The sequence below is a fragment of the Cupressus sempervirens genome, chromosome 7 (assembly GCF_028749045.1).
Source record: "Cupressus sempervirens isolate cs-2001-9-10 chromosome 7, ASM2874904v1, whole genome shotgun sequence".
NCBI lineage: Eukaryota > Viridiplantae > Streptophyta > Pinopsida > Cupressales > Cupressaceae > Cupressus > Cupressus sempervirens.
In genome coordinates this window covers 440,560,667-440,583,271 of record NC_143124.1, presented here as the reverse complement: position 1 = coordinate 440,583,271, position 22,605 = coordinate 440,560,667, and positions in this window count along the sequence as shown.

Genomic DNA, 22,605 nt, shown 5'->3' with positions numbered 1-22,605 from the left:
AGTTGCAATTGCTATACACTAGCCTTCAGATCTTCATCAATCTTGGTTAGTTTTCTCTCTATCTCCTTTGTGAACTTGGTAATGTCATACAACTTTCCAAAAAGTGATGTCACATTTGTGCAAGAGGTTTCAAGATTGGTAAAAAATGAGGAAATCTTCACTTGTTGGATAAAAATTTGTTGAGCAATGTGCTCAAGAACTTTATTAAAAAAAAATTTTTGCTTTCTCAATCAACTTATCTTGACCACTAGTGTCCTCATTGAACTTTTTGACTACCTTTTCTAGTTGCAACAAAATGTGTTGCGAAGTATCAACTTCAACACCTATAGTCTCAGTCAAAATATTCTTAGCATCATCTATGATTTTATATTCTCTGTCTCTTTCCTCTTTGAGTTTTTGCTATTTTTCCTTCTTTTGGAGGAGTTCACCAACCATGTGCATTTGATTCATAGTAAGATTGTAAATATCCCATTTGGGAATTTCAATCTCCTCATCTAAATCTATGTCCTCCTATATCTCCTTTACTTTACTCAAAAATATTGTACTCGATTGAGCCTTAGGTTCAACTGTCCTTGTACTTAATGCCTTTGATTCTGGGATGGAGACAATAGTAGAAATAGTAGGACTAGCAGTGAACATTTGTACAATACCAATAGATGGAATACTAACTGGCATGCTTGCTAAATCCAAAAGTGAAGTAGCCAAAATTGTAGAATCCAAAACTGTAGCATTTACTATTGAAGAGTAAAAAATTGTAGAACACACTATATCCATTGTTGATGATGCTAACTAAGTGGTTAAAGAAGAGGGATGCTATAGCTCAATAGATGAAGTGGTAGACACTTCTATTAATGATCTGCTAAGTTGTGAGCGAGCAAAGAGTGATTGGACATTTGTTGTTTCTATAGTTATCACAATCAAACTGGCTAAAGCTATTGTCAAGCTTGATGTTGTCGCAAGTTTAGTTGGAGAGTGAGGAAGTGAGGCAATGACAACCATAGCTATCTTGACTAGGTCAGTCTCCTCATCATCATCCTTAGCTTCCTCGGTATCTTCTTCCTCTTTCTCTTCTTCATCATCCTTCATAAGTTCTTGATAGTCAACCGTGAAAAATTGGGTTGAATTTTCATCATTATCTTCATCCTTGTCACTGTCATCATCATCATCATTATCATCATCATCTTTGGTCTCCACTAGATGCTCACTTAGTTTGTGAAGATGAAACACATTTCTCCATGTGTCTTTGAAATTCCTCACAACATACTCTATGTCCTTCATCATAACTAAAAAATTATTGAACTTAAGTGTCATCTTGTTCTCATTATCCTTCAATGCCTTGTTTACCTCTGCATTAGTCAAGGTAGGTACCGATTGTCTTAAGGTTTGTGCAAAAATATCTTTGTCAATTTTCTTGGTATTCTCCCATCTTACATCAATTTTCTATAGCAAAACACTAGGGATCTTCGATTCTAGGTGGTTTGAGGAGTATTTCCATTGGCCCATTTTGTCCATGATCGAATCTTCAACCTCTTTTTTCTTTGGTGGTGTCCTAGTTTCATACTTGAGAGCTTTGAAGTTGTGCACGCATGCCTAAAATGTAAGCACACTTCTATGAGTAATTATATCCAAGATTACTCAAAAATGAGGTCTCAAATGGCGACTCATAGCTCTCTATTCATGGAGTGCAAGGGTTTGTAATGGAGGCCCTCAGCTTGAACTAGTTTGTGCCCATGCAAGTACACGATGAAACAAGAGATTCAAGGATCCAAAAATATATGTGCAAATGAAAATGAAAACTAATCTATATGATAACAATGCCAAACAATGCAAGGTAGGAAATCTAATAATAATGTAATACTAATCTATAAAAATAAATATGACTTTAAAATAATATGCAAATGCAAGGATGAAACCTCATGATAGAAGCCATGGATGCAAGAGAGAATAAGACAAGAAGATAGAAGTTCTCCACAAAAAGCTTTGATGCTCAAACTCCTTTTTCAAAAATCGCTTTCCAAACCTATAGCATAATGATAGCACAATCATGGGTGTATTGTGGATATATAATGGATGAATTGTGGATATATCATAGATGTCTAAAATGAGGAGAGGGCTCTCCCTTATAAAGGAAAATATGAAGGTGAGAGGCTTCTCACAACCAATATGGGATAATAGAGTTTGATCCATGTGAGACAAAATTCCACCAATGAGAAAATAGGAGTGTTTGAGAAGAAAGTGGAAAGCAGAAAAAGAGGAATCCCACTTAGAGATATGTGCATTTAAGTGTAGAGAAAATAAAAAAAGATTTATTTAATTTTTTTTTTTTTCTTTTTTCTTTTTCAAGTGGGTTTATTTTTTATTTATTTAATTTCTTTTTTCATCAAAAAGAGATATTTAAGTTGGAATATTATTTAATTAAAAGGGAGCAAATTCTTTTAATTAAATAGGAAATATTTAACTTAATTAAAAGAGGGGTTTTTCTCTTAATTAAATGGGGACTTATTTTATTTGATTCAAAAAGAGATTTCCTTTTAATTAAATAAGACTTAGGATAAAATGATCAACCTTAGAAAAATAAATAATCAAACTTGATCAAGTAAATTGATTTGAATTAATTTAATAAAATATTGCAAACCATTGATTAAGGAAATTTGATAATTGATAAAATGAATAATGGGGGTCCATAGTCTAGGTGACCATTTTAGGGTGCATACATTTGCCTCTCTTTGACTAATGTGTGATCAGTTTGGGAACACATGTAGTCAAAGAAAGAAATTGAAGTGTGAGATTAATTTGGGATTACAAAACAACCCAAATGTGTGGTCAATTCAGGAACACGTCAAGACAAATAATATAAATATATTTTGACTTAAAAGAGTCAAAGATAAAATTGATAGAATTGAATCAAGGATTGAACTTGATAGGTATTTCCCCCTTGTGATCAAAATCAAAATGAGATAGAGAAGAAACATCAAATTGAGAATTTTGACCAAATCAAACAAAAGAAAAAGTTCTTGATGTAAAATGAAAGATATAAGAAGAATGAATGTACCATTGTAAAAGAAGGAAAAAGTAGCAAAAAGGGGAGAATATAGTGGAATTTCAGTATGAAGAGAAAAGACTCAGTGAAAGGGATAGAATTTATATATCCAGTTAATCAAAATAGAATAGGGGACATATTCAGAGATCATATCTAGTAGAGATTATAAGAGAAAGAGAAGATCAAGTGCCTAAAACCAACAATTCAAGATCACATTCAATCAAGTTAAATGTTCTAATACTCTTTCACAATTATATTAGAGGATAAAATCTTGTGGTGATAGGTTAGCTTAATATCTAGGTAGGAGAGCCTTTGGAGAAGGTCAAGAAAATCCTATGTATTAGGTGGGCTTAATAATCTTTATGTAAATCCTTTAACAGAGTGACACTTCTTGTAAAGTGTTTGTAAATCCCTTCAACAGTTCACTATTAACACAGTGTAAACCCTTTTATAGGACAGGCCTTTAACAAGAAAAACCATCAGAAGTGGTTGAACTCATTGTTGTAGTAAATTTTTGTGGTTGTCATCCTGACCCTAGTTTTACCTTCTTATTCTTGGAGGGTTTCTGGGTGACCAAAATCTCTTGTATTATGTGTTGATGCATGTTATCATTTTATGTTTATTTACTTGCATGCATATTTATTTCAGTTAAAATTTGTTATGTTATGGGGTTGAAAAGAGAAATTGGTTACTTCTAATTCACCATTCCCCCCCCCCCACCTCTCAAAAATACTCCTCCCATTTGAAAATTCCCAAAATTGGTATTAGAGCATCTAGTTCTCACAAGGAGAACCCTAACAGGATAGAAGATGTAAGTTTTCAAACTTGGGAAGATCATTCACAATCGGGTGATTGATGTGCAACTAGCTCTACACAAAGTAGAGGAAGCTAGGGAGGAACTGAGAAAATCTTTGAAAAGAAGAAAGGAGCTAGCCATAGCTGAAAATGACATACACTACAAGGAGATTGACACCACACATGTATTTTCCAAGGGAGATTCCAAGTAATTTGATGCAACAATATCAGAATTAATGAAGAAAAATAGAGCACAAGCTGAAGAAATTAGATTACTCAAGCTTGAACAAGAATCACAAGCCATATTTCTTTGTGAAGTGACTGAACAAAAGAAAAGAGCTATTGAAGATAAGGCCATGGTAGAAGATGACAAGAAAAATCTCATCAATAAGTTGGAAGAGAAGACAATTGAATTTAAAAATATTTCAAACATGTAGTTAGACACCTTAAGCCAGATGACGAATGCTCATCATGAGCTAAACATGAAAGATATTGAGATCTCCACCTTGAAGATATAGAATGAAAAATTGCAAAATGAATTGAATAGAGAAAAGGAAATAACAAAAAGTTACAACAAACCTAATAAGGCCATCAAGTACTTTGAGAAATTGTTGAAATCACCAAGGGCTAGTAATGACACTACAGGACTAGGCTACACCAGCACTAAACAAGGAGAATCATCCAAGGCTACAGAAGAAAGAAGAAACAAAGGTAAGAACACTAAACCTACTTGTCATTTTTGTGGTAAAAAGGGACATACCTCTAATGTGTGTAGAATTAAGAGTAGTCATCAGCATGATAAGCCTATAGATGCAAATTTCTATCACAAGTGCAAAAAACAAAGACACTTAGCACAAGACTGTAGAACCAAGACCATGAGAACATCAAGATTTGAGGGTCACTGCTACAACTACAAACAATATGGACATAGAGCATCTAAATTTAGATCAAAGCCTATGTAGACACCTAATCAGCATACAAGGAAAAATAACTATGCACATCACTACAATTGGGACTATAATACAAGGCAAAGTTGTCACTACTTTTAGGAATATGGTCATGTACCTCAGAATTGCATAAGAACACACTTCAAGGGAAACTACAGTAGATGGTTGAGTCAAATTACTTGTTTTAGTTGCTTAAAGACTAGACATGTTAGTAGGAACTATCCAACAAAGGCCAAGGCACCCAAGACTGAAGTTAACAAGGGAAAATAAAAAGTTGATGTGGAACACATCAAGAAAGATATGAAGAAGACATGGTAGAAGAAAGGTGAATGCAGCACATCAAATGGAGAGATCACTTCACCTAAGAGGTAAAGTGATCACACCTCAACAAACTAAGCACTAGAAAGGCATCTGGGGCTGATACATAAAAGATGTATCATAAATCAGCCTAAAAAGAACATAGGAACACTATAAAGAAGAAATTTTCATAAGTAAAGATGTCAGGATAAAAGTTGAAAGATGATATCAAGTTACCTTTGGTTGCCTAGTAAAACTATAGTACATGTCGAGCTAAACAGTTTAGTAGCTGTCGAGCAAGACTTGCTAGTGGCTGTTGAGCAATTAACAAGATTAGTAGATGCCAAGTGAAATGATATAGTAGCTATTGAATCAGTGAAATATAGTTGATGTTGAGTTGAAAAATCCTCTGGAAGCTAAGTGATAGCTATAAGCACAAAAGCAATAAATGCTAGGTTTGAAGCCTAATAAAAGGTAAAAATCATTTATTTTTTATCATACAAACAAAGAGCAAAGACTAGTAGAGTGATTAAGCAATTTCCCAATGATCAAAAGGCAATTTATGGCAATACAACAATGGTATTTCATTCAAGAGCCAACTTACATAGTTTGAAAATTTAGTTTAAATAGTAAACCCTAGTTTAGTTAAAGATGGCATTTGGTTCTAAATCTGCAAAGGAATAGGAAGGATTAGAAATCCAACTAGTTAGTAATGAAGTTAAACAATTAGAGTTCAAACCCATCTGTGAAGTTTCTTACAAAAATGATCCTGATGGTACCCTATCCATGATTCTTGATAAAGTAGTAATGGTTCAAGATATACACAAATGCTAAAACTATAAGATAGGTGCAATAGGAGATTTGGAGATTTTCAATACATTTGATAAACTCTATGAAAATGGGATACTTAAAGACAAATTCTCCATAGTTGAGAAGAAGGGTCTGACCAAAACCCTAGTTTTCCCCGTTGTCTTTAAAACAAAATGGATATGCATTGTGTTGAGTTGAATCCATGATGGAGCCTTTTGGTTAGAAACTGGGCCAATAAAGTTCACAAAGAAGAATGTATATAGGGTTACTAGTATTCCAACCCTAGATAGGCCCAAAACTCTAAGGAGTGATAAGAGGGAGGCAATTGAGAAAAATACTAGTGCCAAGTGGAACAACAAGGGTATGAAAATTGACACCATCAAAGACCCCCTACTAGATTTTGTTGTCAGGATTATATCTCAGAAATTTTATCAATCCAGTAGGTTAAATAGTGTACCCTATATAGTTGCAGATGTTGCCTACAAGCTAGTAAAAGAGGATCACACTTATGATCTTGCAGAATGCATTATGCAAAAAATAAATGAGAACTTGGGAGCCATAAGGAAATCCATAGGGGCTTAATGAAAATTTGATGTAGTATTGATTTGCATATTTTTCTACATTATAAAATAATTTCCCTCAATAGGGAAGGTGAGATGGGATCCAAATAAGACAAATTTTTCTTAGATAAATGATTTCATTGATCAAATGGGTGAAAATTTTAATGTCCAAATGACTAGTTATTTTGAGTATTTCAAACTATCCATGAAATAGAGAGTAAGAATTCCAGTCTCATTAGTGGAGCGACATGAAAAAGACATTTGTTTTCTAGTGGATATTGTCTATACCTATGTACAAGCAGTCATCCCTAGATTCAGATGGCCTAGACCACTAGGCTATGAACTTCATGTGGATCAAGCATCAATAGCTATTACAACATTGCTTACAAAAGAAATTGATAAAACTAAAAAGCACTTTGGAACCCATGATGTTGTCAGATCAAGGGTGATAACAGACCTCAAAATAGCCACAACAATAAAGAAGAAAGATAAAATGGTTAAGAAGATCAAAAGGAAATTTGGGGCAGAGATTGGAGAGATAGGTACCGCAGAAGAAGTAGAAGAAATAAGTGATGAAAAAGAAGAAGATGACAGTGAAGGAGACGAGCCTAAAAAAGAGTCTCTACAATTGACTCAAGGATTAGGAGAAGATGAAGAGGAAGATGTAGAGAAAGAAGAAGTCGAGGAAACACCCATCAAAACCAAGGCCACTAAGAGAAAAGCAAAAGCACCATCTACTCCTCAGCCCAAGCTAGAGAAGGTGGCAAAGCCTACACCCAAAAAGCATACAACTAGAGCTACTACAAGGGCTACTGCACAAAAGGCAAAGGAAGAGGTAGCTAAGAGGAAGGCATTCACCAAGAAGACTGAAGAAGAGCCAAAGAAAAGAAGAAAATTTGTGGCACAACCTAATTTAGAGGAAGAAAAGACAAGATCAGAAGACCACAGTCAATTTAAAGTGGTAAGTCATTCCCCAAAGTCTTCCATTGATAAATTATGTGGTAAGATTAGGAATGGAGACTCAAATGATTTGAAGAATGTAAATTTTAATAAGCTCACAAAAGATGAGAAAAATAAAATAGAGATATTTGTCTATAATATGATGGTAGAATATAAACATATAGCTCTTGAACTGGATAGTTCATTGCCAAAGGAGTTATATAAGATTGTAGAGGAAAAATGGCATTTTGGTCTACAAAATAAGAAAGAAATGAGGGAGTCTACTTTAGCAAGGATGTGGCTTGATTTGACTAAAAGTCAAATAATAAATGTAGTCAAAAGGCACAATAGCAGATTTACTCCCAAATACAGAGCATTTCATATTTTACAAAATAAAATTGAAGAGGTTGTGAGAAAAACCACAAAAGTATGGAAAATTATTTACAAGAAAATTTATGATGTGTTTGATGAAGAATACAAGGTAGAAGAAAGTGCCAAAGCAAAGGAAATAAAAGAAGCAAGATGAAAGAAGGTAGAGGAGAAGGAAGTAGAGGAAGAAAAAAAGAATGCAGAAGAAAAGGAGGAAATTGGTAAAGAAGAAGAAAAGGGGACAGGTGGGCAATAGGAGTAGAGTGTACAGGACCCACAATTGCCACCTCCTGGCCCTCCTCATTCTACCATTACACCTACAAAGACAATCAAGATAAAAGATGTTATTGACACTTTTGGTCAAAACATCAATCCATTAACTATAGAGGACCTAGAAAAGATCCTTAACCAATCAACACAAGCAGTTAGGCTATGTTCAAGCCCAATATTGATCAGCGTTGATGAACTCCAAAAGGCAGTAGCAAAATTAAAAGAAAACAAGGTGAGAACACAAGAACCACCTGTGACCATACAATCTACTAGACTTTTACTTCTTCCACCACCATCTCCATCAAAAGAAGTCACAGTTGCACTTTAGAAGCCGACTGTAGCAGCAAGGGATGATAAAGAAAAATCAATATAGTCAATAGGTACACCCCCAACCAAAATGGCAGAAGAAGAGAAAAAAATTGAAGAGAAAGAAGAGACAAGAGATAAGGAAGAATCTGCAATAAAAATTTTGGTTGAACCACCAAAAATAGGTACTCCAACAAAAAATCTTTAGCACTCGAGCACTAGAACACTAGAACTACAAATTAGAACACTATGCTTGGGCTCCATTATAGTAGCCAAGACAATTCATTATGGAATTCTTGAGCTTGATGAAGAAATAAAGATACCCTATTATGAATCTAGTACTCTCACTAAGGAAAAGATGAATGAAATTCAAAGTGCATTGGATAGAAGAAGGAGACAAGAGGTACTTAGAAAGGATTACAAATACAAGCAAGCATTGACTAAAATCAAGGACATATTCATGGATGCCTTCAGTCTACAGTCTCTAGATGAATAAGGACCAATTATAGAGAAACTATTAGATATAGTTGATCAGGTAACAAATGATGACCATGACACAAATGTCAAACTAATAGAATGGTTAAAAAAGAAATTCCAAGGAAAGGTCAATGAAAAGATAGCAAATACTATCATACTAGGACAAGTTGATCTGGGTAAGAAAATAGATAGGTTTAAAATTGTATTAGGGAATATATTCTCCCTTTACAATAAATTGTGTGATTTTTCAAACTTCACACATGAGACTAGCCAAAAAATAATGAGCTTGGAGAGAAATCTAAAGATTTCTAGTACACAACTCCAAATCAATCCTGCTCAGAGTGAGAAGCATTTTTCTCAAATGCTTCATAGTCAAAGGGAACTAGTTGTATTATTATTAGAGGAGGCTAATATAAAAGCTAAGTTAATGCAAGTTCAATCCTCCATCACCCCTCACTTAGAGGTACTTCACAAGTAGTAAATGTATGTAGAGATAGTCTTGAAGAAAGATCCTAATCTTTCTACACATGAAGGACTTGTAAACCTAGAAGTAGAGCTTGCAATCCAACACAATTCATTGGATATTGCATTAAACAATTGGGATGCAGCTCTGAAGATACTCCTTGAAGTCAACAACTCATTTTTGGCCAAAAATGGTATTACTCCATAAAATCCTTTGACATTAGTGTCAAAAAGGGGGATAATGAACAAAGGGGGAGATATATTATAGGGGGATTAATGAGCAAAGGAGGAGATATGTAGATACGATGGCTGATTTCCAAATTTTGACAAATTTTGATCATTATGATTACATTCTTTCACTCCAAATGTCTTTCATTCATTTTGAGAATAAAGTGGAATGATAATAAATATCCAAAGAGGGAAGACAATGAATAAAGAAGTGAAGAAGATATGTAAACTTGTGGTAATCACATGGAATATAGGCACATCACATAGATCATATATAGTATATAGGGTCAAAATGTGAAAATAGGTCAAAGGACAAAGAGGATCAGGCACATTGGCACAAAATGGCATAGAATTTTAATTTCAAAGGCATAATCAACATAGGAGATTTATAAGGTATATTTCTACTCACAATTTTTGAAATTTTGCATGTAAGTCGAACAAGTAAAGAATGTACTCAATTAGACTAAGTTCATGAATGCATATTTAAGTGCTTTTGACACTCATGTCAAAGGGGGAGATTGTTGGTCAAATAAAAAGTATTAACAAATGAGTGTCAACACACTTAACCATTTTCATCATACATGTCGAGTACACAATAAATTTTGAGCCATAATTTTAATAGGTGTCGAGTCACAGTTAGTGTCGAGCGGATTAAAATATAGTATGTGCTGAGTGATTCAAGAATTATTCAAATGCTGAGTAATAGAAATATTCATGTGCCGAGCAAACCAAGAAACATAGTTGATGCCGAGCAATCCAAAAACAATGTATGCCAAGCATCAGGAATACTCCATGTGCTAAGAAATGCAAAATTAGCATGAGTTTGTACTTGCACAAACTAAGATGTAAACTATTTTTGGAGCTGACTTAGAGAAATTTCATAGGAGAAAAAGGATAAGGACGAGTCATTTGCATTCCCTATAAAATTTGCATGCAACCAATTAGAAAAATGGTGAAGGCATGTAGCCAATAAGAAAAAATACAAAGTATGAGTGAGAATTTGAGATTTAATTTGGATCGTAGATCCATACATAATCCTAAGTCTTCACATTTGTTATAAGGAGAATGAATGTACCATTGTAAAAAAAAAAAAAAAAGTAGCAAAAAGGGGAGAATATAGTGGAATTTTTGTGTGAAGAGAAAAGACTTAGTGAAAGGGATAGCATTTATATATCTAGTTAATTATAATTTAATAAGGGACATATTTAGAGATCAGATCTAGTAGAGATCAGAAGAGAAAGAGCGGATCAAGTTCTTGAAACCAACAATTCAAGATTGCATTCAATTAGGTTAAATGTTCTAATAGTTTTTCACAATTGTATTAGAGGATAAAATCTTATGGTGATAGGTTAGCTTAATAGCTAGGTAGGAGATCCTTTGGAGAAGGTCAAGAAAATCCTATGTATTAGGTGGGTTGAATAGCCTTTATGTAAATCCTTTAACAAGGTGACACTTCTTGTATAGTGTTTGTAAATCCTTTCAACGGGTCACTATTAACACAATGTAAAGGCTTTTACAGGGCATGCCTTTAATAGGGAAAACCATCAGAAGTAGTTGAACTCATTGCTAGAGTAAATTTTTATGGGTGTCATCCCCACCCCAGTTTTACCTTCTTATTCCTAGAGGGTTTCTGGGTCACCAAAATCTCTTGTATTATGTGTTGATGCATGTTCTCATTTTATGTTTATTTTCTTGCATGCATGTTTATTTTAGTTAAATTTTGTTAAGGGGTTGAAAAGAGAAATTGGTTGCTTCTGATTCAACACCCCTACCCCCCCCCCCCCCCCCCTTGAAGCACTCTTCCCATTTGAACATTCCAACAGATTGGGCTAGAAACATTGATGATAGAAAGAGCATGAGTGGTGGATCATTTTTCTCAAGAAAGAGGTTGGTCACTTGGACCAGCAAGAAATAAAATTGCATATCTTAATCTACTATGGAAGCTAAATATGTGGTTGCTATAATAAATTATAAAAATGTGGTATGGATCAAGCAATACCTCAAAGGTATAAAGGAGAAAATAACTAAATCTATGGTAGTTTATTGTGATTATACAAGTGTTATAAATAGATCAAAGAACCCTCTGATGCACACAAAGACTAAGCACATTGCAATCAAGTATCATTACTTGAGAGAGCTAATTCAAGACAAAAAATTAATGATGGAATATGTGAATACAAAAGAACAAATAGCTGATATATTCTCACAATATTTACCTAAGGATGCACATCAATATCTTAGAGGTAAACTAGGGGTGATACCCCTATCCAAAGCTACTTAAGAAGAATGAGTTCTACCTACATCAACTGAGTTGAATGTTTTATTTTAAAACTTGATGTAGTGGATATTACTTTAAGAGCTACCTAAAGTAATGGAGTTGAATTAGAAAATCTATAATCATGTGAAATATGATAGAGGGAGAATTTTTAATTGATTATATCTTTGTATAGTGATGAAAAGTCTTTGGCATTATTGTCAAAGAGAGAGAATTAACTTAAAGAGTAGAGAAGAGTGAAATAGAATACTTGAATATTAGAAAGAGGTAGATAAACTTTAAATATAAATATATAAGAAAGAGGGATCAGTAAAGGGACTCACTAAAGCTCACATTACCCTATATAGAGGAAGGACATATACTACACTGATAGAGGGAAAAATTTTAGGGATTTATTTTATTTTTGGTATTTGTTTACCATCAATGACAAAGAGCCATATGGTTGTAGTGGAACAATCATTATTTTTTCAATGATCTCAAACCTACTACCTATTGATGAGACAATTTTCTTTTGGTCTAAAAGCTATTATTTAGTTGATTGATGAAGAGGATTTGAAAAAGGCAAGATAAGAATAGCACCTAGAGAAAGGTTGAGTTATATTGTATGTAAAGGAAGTATGAGGAAAAATTAAGACATTGATAATAAGTGTATTTTTTATCTAATTAAAGTTCAAAATGAAATATTACTCTAGTTAAGACTAGAAGAAGATCAAGAAATGTGTCTGCCAAGTCTTGCCAAGCAGTCAGTGCAAGTTGAGCATAAATTAGTAGAAGTTGAGTGAAAAATAAGAGGTTTTGAGCAAAGAAGTAAAATAGTGCAATCTGAGTGATTGCTAGCATATGTCTAGAAAATTTTAGTTGGTACCGAGCATCAATAAACTTTAGTGTTGGTCAAGTGACATAATAGTATAGATGTCGAGTGACAACAAATAGTGTTAAATCAAAGATTTGATGAATCTAAGCTAACAAGTTTTTTTTCTTGAATTATGTGAAGCATGTGTAAGATAACTATGATGAGCTGGTGGCACAAAATTCAAGGTAAACCAATTTGAGGTAAACTCAAGAAAGATTATAAAAGAAGTTTCTACAGGAACCAAATGGAAAAGTAGGTAGATTCATTGTATCCTACCTAATCCTACCTAACCCTAAAATGGATAATTCTAGTTAAATGGAAAGAGATCTAAATTCTCTATTTATAAAGATAGTTAGTTAGAAGCAAAGGTTATCATGTGTGAGAACCTAAGGAAGACAAGTCTATGGTATTTCTTCATTCAATGGCCAAGTAGAGGTGGCTATAGTTGGAATGTAAAGTAAGAAGGCTTAAGAGTATGAATGCTTGAAGGTAAATAAGTTATTACAACTAAAGAGTATGAATTCCAAGAAGAATGGAGTACTAAAATAGAGATGTGCAATATGCAAGTAAGTTGTAATTTGTTATTAGATCTAGCCTTATTATTACTTTCTAATCATTGTATCAATCTAGGGTAAATCCTTTGGGTTAAGATTATCCTAGCAGTCATTTATAAATAATTTAACCAAGTGACATTCTAATGGAATGGTCTAAATTCCTCTAACAAGGCTCACTCCTAACAACGTGATTGAAGAAATCCTTTAACCAGCTCATATTTAATAGTGTGTGCTATAACCTTTAACAGGGTTGATCATTTAGATGGCATCACTTCAGAAGAGTGAGAATTGGTAGCATGTTATTTATGGTTTTTGATGCATTACAAGGTAGGAGTATCCCCAAAGGGGATGTCCTAGTCCCCAAAAATGTAACCAAATAGAGGAAACACGACAATAAGAAGCAATAATGCAAGATTTGATACCAAATTACAATAATATGTTCATAAAATATAACTGATTACATGCAATAAACCTAGTTCAAGGCCAAATACATACAACAATTACAAAATTAGTTCTATAAGATCTAATAAGAACCAACTTACAAAACCAATCTCATCTAGTCTAGATACACAACTAGCTAATAACACCAAGAAGAATCCACACTTGTACCCTCGGGTCCACGAAGAGATCCTATAGTTCCTAAGCTACAACTCTAGCTCTTCAAATTTACATCTATCAATCATTCCATCCCCAACTCAATGACTAAAATATTTCACAAGACCCTTATTTATACCAATCTAAACCATAAGTTGGCCTAGAACACAAATTAAATATCCATACATAAATTAAATGCCACAAATCGGTTTGCAACAACAATTAAATATCCAAAAATTGATATCCAAGAAAAATAACAATATCTCCTAGTTATGATTGAATTAGAACTCATGCTTCAAAGAATTAGTAGTACTTTAGGTCCTCTAGAATACCCTTAATGTACAAAGGCTAATTCCCCAAGGAAAAGTGTGCATCCATCTCGAAAGGCACATATAGAAAATTATCATGCAAACTACCAAAAATTGATACTGTAGGAGAATTACCATATCTCCAAATTTATAATGAATTAGAACTTGAAACTTAGATAAAATGAAGTACTCTAGGACCTCTTGAATTCTTGAAGTGTAAAAGCTCTAACTCATTGTGGACAATTAGATTTGCAATAGGCCCCTAGAAACTAGAAAAACATAGTTCTAGCAGCAAGGTAAAAATAGATCCAACTTCAACTCAATCCATCCAATCTCTAGGTAATAATAATAAAAGGCTCCCCAATGTGTCTCAACACATCCCTAACCATGAAATCATAACTCCACCAAAATCCAAGCTTGATGCTCCTCAACACTGAACCAAAATTCTTCCAAACATGCAGGATTGCAGAAAAGCCTAGGATGCTCCTACATCAGACACCTTGGATTCAAAAAGATGTTCTAGTAACTGGAAGAATATATTCTAGGATTTAGAACATAAATTCCAAATTGGTTCTTCACATACATGTCCTCCAATTCTTCAACTTGCACACTCTTTCCCTTATTTTTCTTCTTCTTCTTCTTCACATTGACCACATGTGTTTCATAGGTCTTCTTTCCATGTTGTTGACCAACCTTCTCAAAATCTATCAAATCAACTCGATTGCCAATACCTAGGTTCCTCCTACCAAGCTCTTCATTCTATAAAATAATTAGGGAAAACTTCCTACCCCCTTTTTCAATAAAAAACACATTCTTGACACAATCATGCATAGCCCTACAATCATACTACCAAGGTCTACCAAGTAACACATTATAACTATTCGTGTTCACAATATCACACAACACTTGATCCTTATGTTACCTAATCTAAAAATCAAGGAACTACCTCACTTCCAAAGCTTTCTCACCTTGCAACTAGCCAATCCTATAAGGATAAGGATGTCTCATTTTATTCAAACCAAGCTTCTAAACCATCTCCTCAACAAAAAGGTTATCAGTACTACCACCATCCACAATGACCTTGTATATTTTGCCACTAGACTTATAACAAGTCTTGAAAAACCTAGTCCTCTGACAAGAATCCAATGTCCTCTAACTAATTAGTACTTAGTAAGCCAACAAACTTTCTCCTTGCCTAGGTTGACTATCTTGTACAACACCTTAATTCAAAATAGTAGTTTTCCTACCAATTGGAAATTCATAAGATCTATGCCCTTCTTGACCACACTTGAAACAATTATCTATGAACCCACCTAAACCTATTCTTCTTTTCAGTTCAATAGGTTTTGGTTCACCTTCTGAGTTTGATTTAGCTTGTGCTGAATGATCCTACTTATCCTTCCCTTGGGAACTACCTTTATTCTTCCTCTTTAGCTTCTCTTTTTCTCTCAAAGCATACTAATAAGAATCCTTAATTGAAGAAATATTCAGCATACCAACCTCATCTTGAATATTGAATCTCAAACCATTAATCTATTGTGCTATCTTCTCGTTTGACAATTCTCTATGCCCAGACCAAATAGTCAACTTGAAAAACTTCTCTATATAATATTTCATATTCATATCCTTCTACTTCATAATTTACAATTTCTTAAACAACTCAAGTTCATAATTAGTAGAATGAACTTAGCTTTCAACTTAGTCACCATCAATCTCTATCTAGTGATCATCATTTCACCTTCCTCTTTTATATCTCTTTGTAGTTCTTTATAGCGAAGAGTATCATGTCCCTTTAGCTTTATTTTTGCCAACCTTACTCTAGGTGGACCCTCAACATCCTCAAGGTCAAAGTAGTCTTCCAATTAACCAATCCAATCAATTAGGCCTTCGAGATTCAAAGTAACTAAATAATTAGAAACATCCATCTTATGCTTCAACTTCAATTGAGATCCACGTCGATCAAAATGTCTAGCCCTCATTCCAATAGGTCTCTCCACACAATCAATTTTGTCCTCACTACTCAATCCAACAACTTCAAAATCTTTGGCAACTTCTTCATAACTATCTTCAGTACCCACATGCCTTGGTACACCTCCTAAAGCACTTACAATTTCAAAAATCATGTCACTCTTCATCAATATTATCTGAGATCTAAAATCTACTTTTACCTCCTCCATCTCAAATCTCAAATCTATCGTAACCTTCTCTAAGACCCATTCTTCTATAGCACCACTAAGATCAAAAATTCCCCTAGAGTCCAATTTTCTTGGAGGAATATTCCAAAATTTTAGCAAGCACTAAGAAAAAAATCCAAAAATCTAGAAGATCCATCAGCCATAAGATCAACCTTCTTTGCAAATCCTAGTGTAAACTACCTCAGCTTTGGAAATTTCTCAAGACAATTAGGAACAATCTTTACTCTAATACCATCTAATGTAGCAGTACTCCCAAATGATAATTCCTATCCCACAACAATATAACCATAGACTGAAAATACAATAGAAAGAAGAAATAATGCAAGATCTAATACCAAATTACAATAATACATTCATAAAATATAACTGATTAGATGCAATATGTCCAGATGTAAAGCCTTCCAAGTTAGGGCCAAATACATATAGTAATTAAAAAATCAGTTCTACAAGATCCAACATAAAAAATAAATCTTAGCTAGTCCAAATATACAACTAGATAAGAACACCAAGAAGAGTCCACACTTGTACCCTCAGGTCCACCAAGAGATCCTCTAGTTCCTAAGCTGCGGTTCTAGCTCTTCAAATTCACATCTATTTTTCATTCCATCCCAAAATCAATGACTAAAATACTCCATAAGACCATTAATTATACCAAAATAAGCCACAATTCATCCTAGAAGACAAATTAAATACCCATACATAAATTAAACACCACAAGTTGGCCTGCAATAGCAATTAAATATCCAAAAATTGATATCCAAGAAAAAATCATTATATCTCCTAGCTCTGATTGAATTAGAATTTGTGCTCAAAATTATATGTATTAATTTATGACCTCTACAATTCCTTAAATTCATGAATTATTATTCCCCGAGATAAAGTATGCATCCATCCCAAAAGTTATGCATAGAAAATTGTCATGCAAACTGCAAGGAATTGATACTGTAGAAGAATTGTCATATCCCATAATTTATAATGAATTGGAACTTTTTCCTTTGAAAAAAGGAATTAATCTAGGCCCTCTTCAATCCTTGAAGTGTGTAACCTCTAAATCACTTTGAAAAATTAGTTACCAAGCTCACAACAAGCACCCAAAAACCATAAAAAAATAATTATAGCAACAAGGTAAAAATAACTCAAACTTCAACTCAGTCCATCCAATCTCTATATAATCATGAGGAAAGGTTCCCCAATATGTCTCTAATACATCCCTAACTATGAAATTATAACTCCAACAAAATACAATATCAATTCTCCTCAACACTTAACTAAAATTCTCGCAAACATGTAGGATTATGGGCAAGCCTAGGATGCTCCTGCATCAGTTTTTTCCAAATTGGGTTTCCATGTAAAATCCTTGTGTCAAATTGTGTGAATGATCTTATGTTGTTTCATGTTTACATTTTTGCAAAATTATTTTGACCTAGGATAGTAACCTACAAATTTTAAGTATTGTATGATCTAATGGATGCATGCAGGATAAGGTTTTATGAATATGGGTTTACTAAGCATTGAAAAGTTTTATTTGTACATCTAGATCTTGGATAATGCATTTACCCCCCTCTCATTTATTCTAAATAATTTCTACAAAATCTTGGTAGAATATGTTTCTCCACTCAAACAATTCATTATGTCATCCATCCTTGGCATAGGAAACCTATATTTCACTATGATCTTGTTAATAGCTCTAGAATTAGTACTCATTTTCCATACTTCTTAGGTGCTAATATAATAGGTACAACACATCGACTCAAAATTTCTCTAATTAGACCCTTCTATAAAAACTCATGCACTTGTCTATTATTTTCTTATTCTCTATATGTGTCAATCTATATGCTTCTTTGTTCAGAAAACTAGCTCCCGGAATCAAATCCATATAATTCTTATTGGTGATAAACCATAAAGAATATCTTTTGCAACAATATCTTTATGATCATTCAAAAAAAAATCAATTTCTACTTGTACTCGGCCTCTACTGGTTTCTTATTCTCTGTCACCACTATTTCATTTCACTTGAATGCTAATGGTACAACATGGCCTCATAGGAATTACAGCAAAATAGACTTGATTCTTCTTCACTTCTTGTACAAATTGTTTCCCATCAACCATGCAAATTCTCATAGTATTAGAATTAACCTAGTTTGGAGTTTCAATCAAAGGAAACAATATTCTCATTCTTCCATTCACTGAAAGAGTATATTGATTCAACCTTCCATCATTTATAGAATATCTATCATTCCAAGGTCCACCCAATAAAACATGACAATAATCAAGAAGAATAATATCACACATAACTTCATCAAAATAATGTCCAATCTTGAACTTCATAACACATTGTTCACTTACAAATATCTTGTCCTCATCTTTGATCCATGAAACATCATAGGGTTTAGGATGCTTCAGCCTCTACAACTGCAACTTTGTAACCAACTATTCTAATGCCAAATTTGTAGAGCTTCTAATAAGAATGACCACCTTGCAACATTTTCCAGTCATCTTACATCTAGTCTTGAAAAGACTTCTCCTTAGGATAGGTTCCTTATCACTTATCTTATTACATAAGGTTCTTCTTGCCATCATATTTTCTCTAGCCTTAGGTCCACTCAGTGAGCCCTCCGTGTCTCCTTGAACCACAATATTTTTGTTACTTTTCCCATTTTTAGAGGATCTATGCTCAAAGTATCTATGCCCTTCTTTACCACATCTGAAAAAATTACCTTGAAAACCACCTCTAGAATTAGAATTACATCTTCTTTGGTAAGAACTAGTACCTACTTGGTAAGAATCACCACCTTCCCACTTGTTCTTTCCTTTTTCACCATTCTTCTATTCATATTTTTCCTTATCTTTTATAGAATTTTTAGATTTACCACCTTCTCCATAGCATCTACCTCTTCCTCTTCGGAATCTACCACCTCTATCTTTTTGTCTTTCTTTATTCATCTTTGTCAAGATCCCATCATCTATCAAGGAATACTGATATGCTTCCTCCATACTTTCTAATTTCACAAAATTTAGCTCATCTTGAATCTTAGATCTCAAGATATTTATGCACCTAAAAATTTTCTCACATCATCATCCACATGTCTAGATCTGATGTCTAATCAATAGAATTCTTCAGTATAATCCTTCATAGTCATGTCCCTTTGTCTCAAATTTTACATTTTTTTCAACAAGCCAACTTGATAATCAGTGGGAAGGAAATTGATCTTCACCTTTGTCACCATTTTCAGCTATTTCCTTATCTTCTCCTTTCAACTCCTTTGTCTATTAGTTTAAAAATTCTCAAACAATAGTGAGACATGACCCTTCAACCTAGTAACTACAACTTTTACCTTCCTATTATTAGGAGTATTTTTAAACTCAAAGAAGTTCTCCATATCAAAGATCCACTCTAACACAACATTTTTCTCCAATTTTGGATCATAAGAAACAACTTCTTTGAGTTCTCGATTAGGGTTTTGTGTGACTACTTCATCATCACTCACATCATCAAGGTGTGATCCTCTCCTTTTTACTATATCTACATCATCTAACACGTAATGCCCTACCAATGAATCCAATAGAACTAACCTAATTTTTTACTAAGTTTACAAAAAAAAAAATTAAACATGAAAGATAAACCATTCACATTAAACACATAGCAGTAGAAGCAATAACATACAATCAACTGCAAGCATACATAACAAGTTACATTCTTTAAGGATCCCAAGACATTGAGTCACATTTAATCTAATTAAAACTAAGTCTAATGACTACCACAACCACATGAAAGAATAATTAAAAAGTCCAATGTCCATAATATACATTTTTTTCTGAATGCCTCTTGGCAATTAAATTTTGGAATTCTCAATCATCCATTGTACATGTCACAAGCTATGAAAAGTGTAAAAGAATATACATATGTAGAATAAAGATACATCATCATCATCAAATCCATGTTACAAAGTACAATAAAGTAAAATGAAACCAATAATGTACATGATACATCCACCCATAAATAATAATATAACAAGCATCGTAAAAGATAACCATCCATCATAAAATACAATTAATTTAAGTGTATGGTTCCTCCCAACCATTAATAGCATCATTAGACCATCATGGGCCCTAGCCATCCCTCTGCATGTAACATCCCAAGCCACTGAAGAAATCATTGGTATTATAGTAAATAGGGACGTCACTCCTAAAACATACTACATCATATGCAGAAAGGAATCTAACATGCTACAACATAAAGAAATCTAACATCCAAGAATAAAGAATAAGATGATCCTACAAAGTAGATAACATCATATGTCACATGTTAATCACCAATATAAAGAAACATGTCAGTAAATACATCCATCATAATGATCTAAGAATTGAGTGAAGATAAATGCCAACAAAGATAGCGCTAGAGGAGATAGTCTCAAGACTCAAACAAGATATCTAATCACATAACACAAATACTCTTTTAAATCTAGGAATCTTAAAAGTATGCTATCTCAAAGTTTCCAACACATAGACTGACATCTAGTTCCCAGAGGCACAACAAAGACATGTAGGAAACCTACTATGTAAGAGAGAAAGTTTCATCGTATAGATCATGCTAGAGTTACCCTGGTAGTCTCTCAATAGACCCTGACCCCCTAGTGATCCCTATGCATCCACTAGTATCCTTTCATACTAATGAGACATACTACAAAATGCAAGGTCACAACCAAGCATTCTCTCTACTCCCATCCTAGTCTGTACAAGCACTCAAGGCATGGGCAAAAACATAAAATTATCTTATTAGGTTCATTTTAATCCCCATTTAGTGTAAAAATTTTCACTTATTAAATAGCCTATAATGAGTTACCCCGGCAGCCACTTAGGGCCTCGGCCCTCATTACAAACCACTTCCCGACACTACAAGTAGATAGCCTACCCTAGGCTCATGGAATCATAAATCACAAAATCACCTTAGTCCTATACAAGTAACTAGAAAAATACCAAAAGATAATCCACAATAAGAACATCAAATCTCCATGAGCAACTGAATGTATCAATGATAATCACAATATCCATCAATCCTCAAAAAGCAACCATAAGGAATCTCAAAATAAATCACAATATCCATTAGTTCTCAACAAGCAACCAAGAAGGCATCTCAAAGAAAATAGTATTGATCAAAGAGTCCAAAATGGTCAAGTCCAAAACATGTCACAACATGACATCATCAAGAATAAATCAACACTTTAGTCCCATCATGGCGATTGGAAAGTAAACCAAGTATATCTGATCGATGACTCAAAAATGGTTAGGTCAAGTGTCTCATACACATATAACTCAACTTCACTCAAGAAGACTGATGAGCAATAACAATCACTAAATACAAACATCTCATAGATCATACCATCACATTACCATGGTTGGGTTTTAAAAAGAATCGAGACCAAATAAAATCAATATGCCATCACATCTCATAACCCCCAAGCCTCTGGTAGACATCCTATAACTGGCCAACAATCTAGTCAGCCCCAAAATCCCAAAACACAAACAATACACATACAACTATGCAAGTTCCATGTTTGGGTTTAGCTCTGAACACACAATGTCAGTTCATCGCAAGTTCCAATTTCCATTTTAGTGTGAGTTTTCAAATTTAAGGAGGCACATCTTATTTGATATAGTTTAACCCTTTCATTTCAACAAATAGAATACAAAATTACTCCAATCAAATTCTCAAAATAATAAAGATGCAAATACATGTTTCAATTTGCTCTTGAAGTCACATGGTTATGCCAAGTATGAGGTTTCAGTTTTTGTTTTTGAGTATATTTCAAATGTAAAAGATTTTTCATTTAACCTCCAAGTCAACATAGAATTATCCCTCTATTATTTGAAAACAATTTTCCAAAATAGTCAGAAGATAACTATTTACTTATTTAAATCATTGAACTAGTTCCCATTGACTTTCAAATAAAATCAGTCACATTATTTCACTAAAATTCAATGTTACTAATTGAATAAAATTTCTTTAATATTTAATTTCACTAAAAAAAATTAAAGGATAAGTAACCATCTATTATTTAAATTATAAAAAATATTGCTCTTTGATTTTCAAGAGATTCATCTTGACTCTATTAAACCAATATTACAATAACAACTTCCCTTAATTCTAAGAACATCTCCCATTATTCAAATCATAAGAATAATACTTATCAACTTTCAAATAATTAGTTTACAATTCCCTTAAAATACTACAAGGACAAACATTTATTTAAAATAAGCCTCGTTGATTTTAAGTAAAATCAATCTCATTAATAATTCAATTATTTAATTCCACTAAACACTTATTA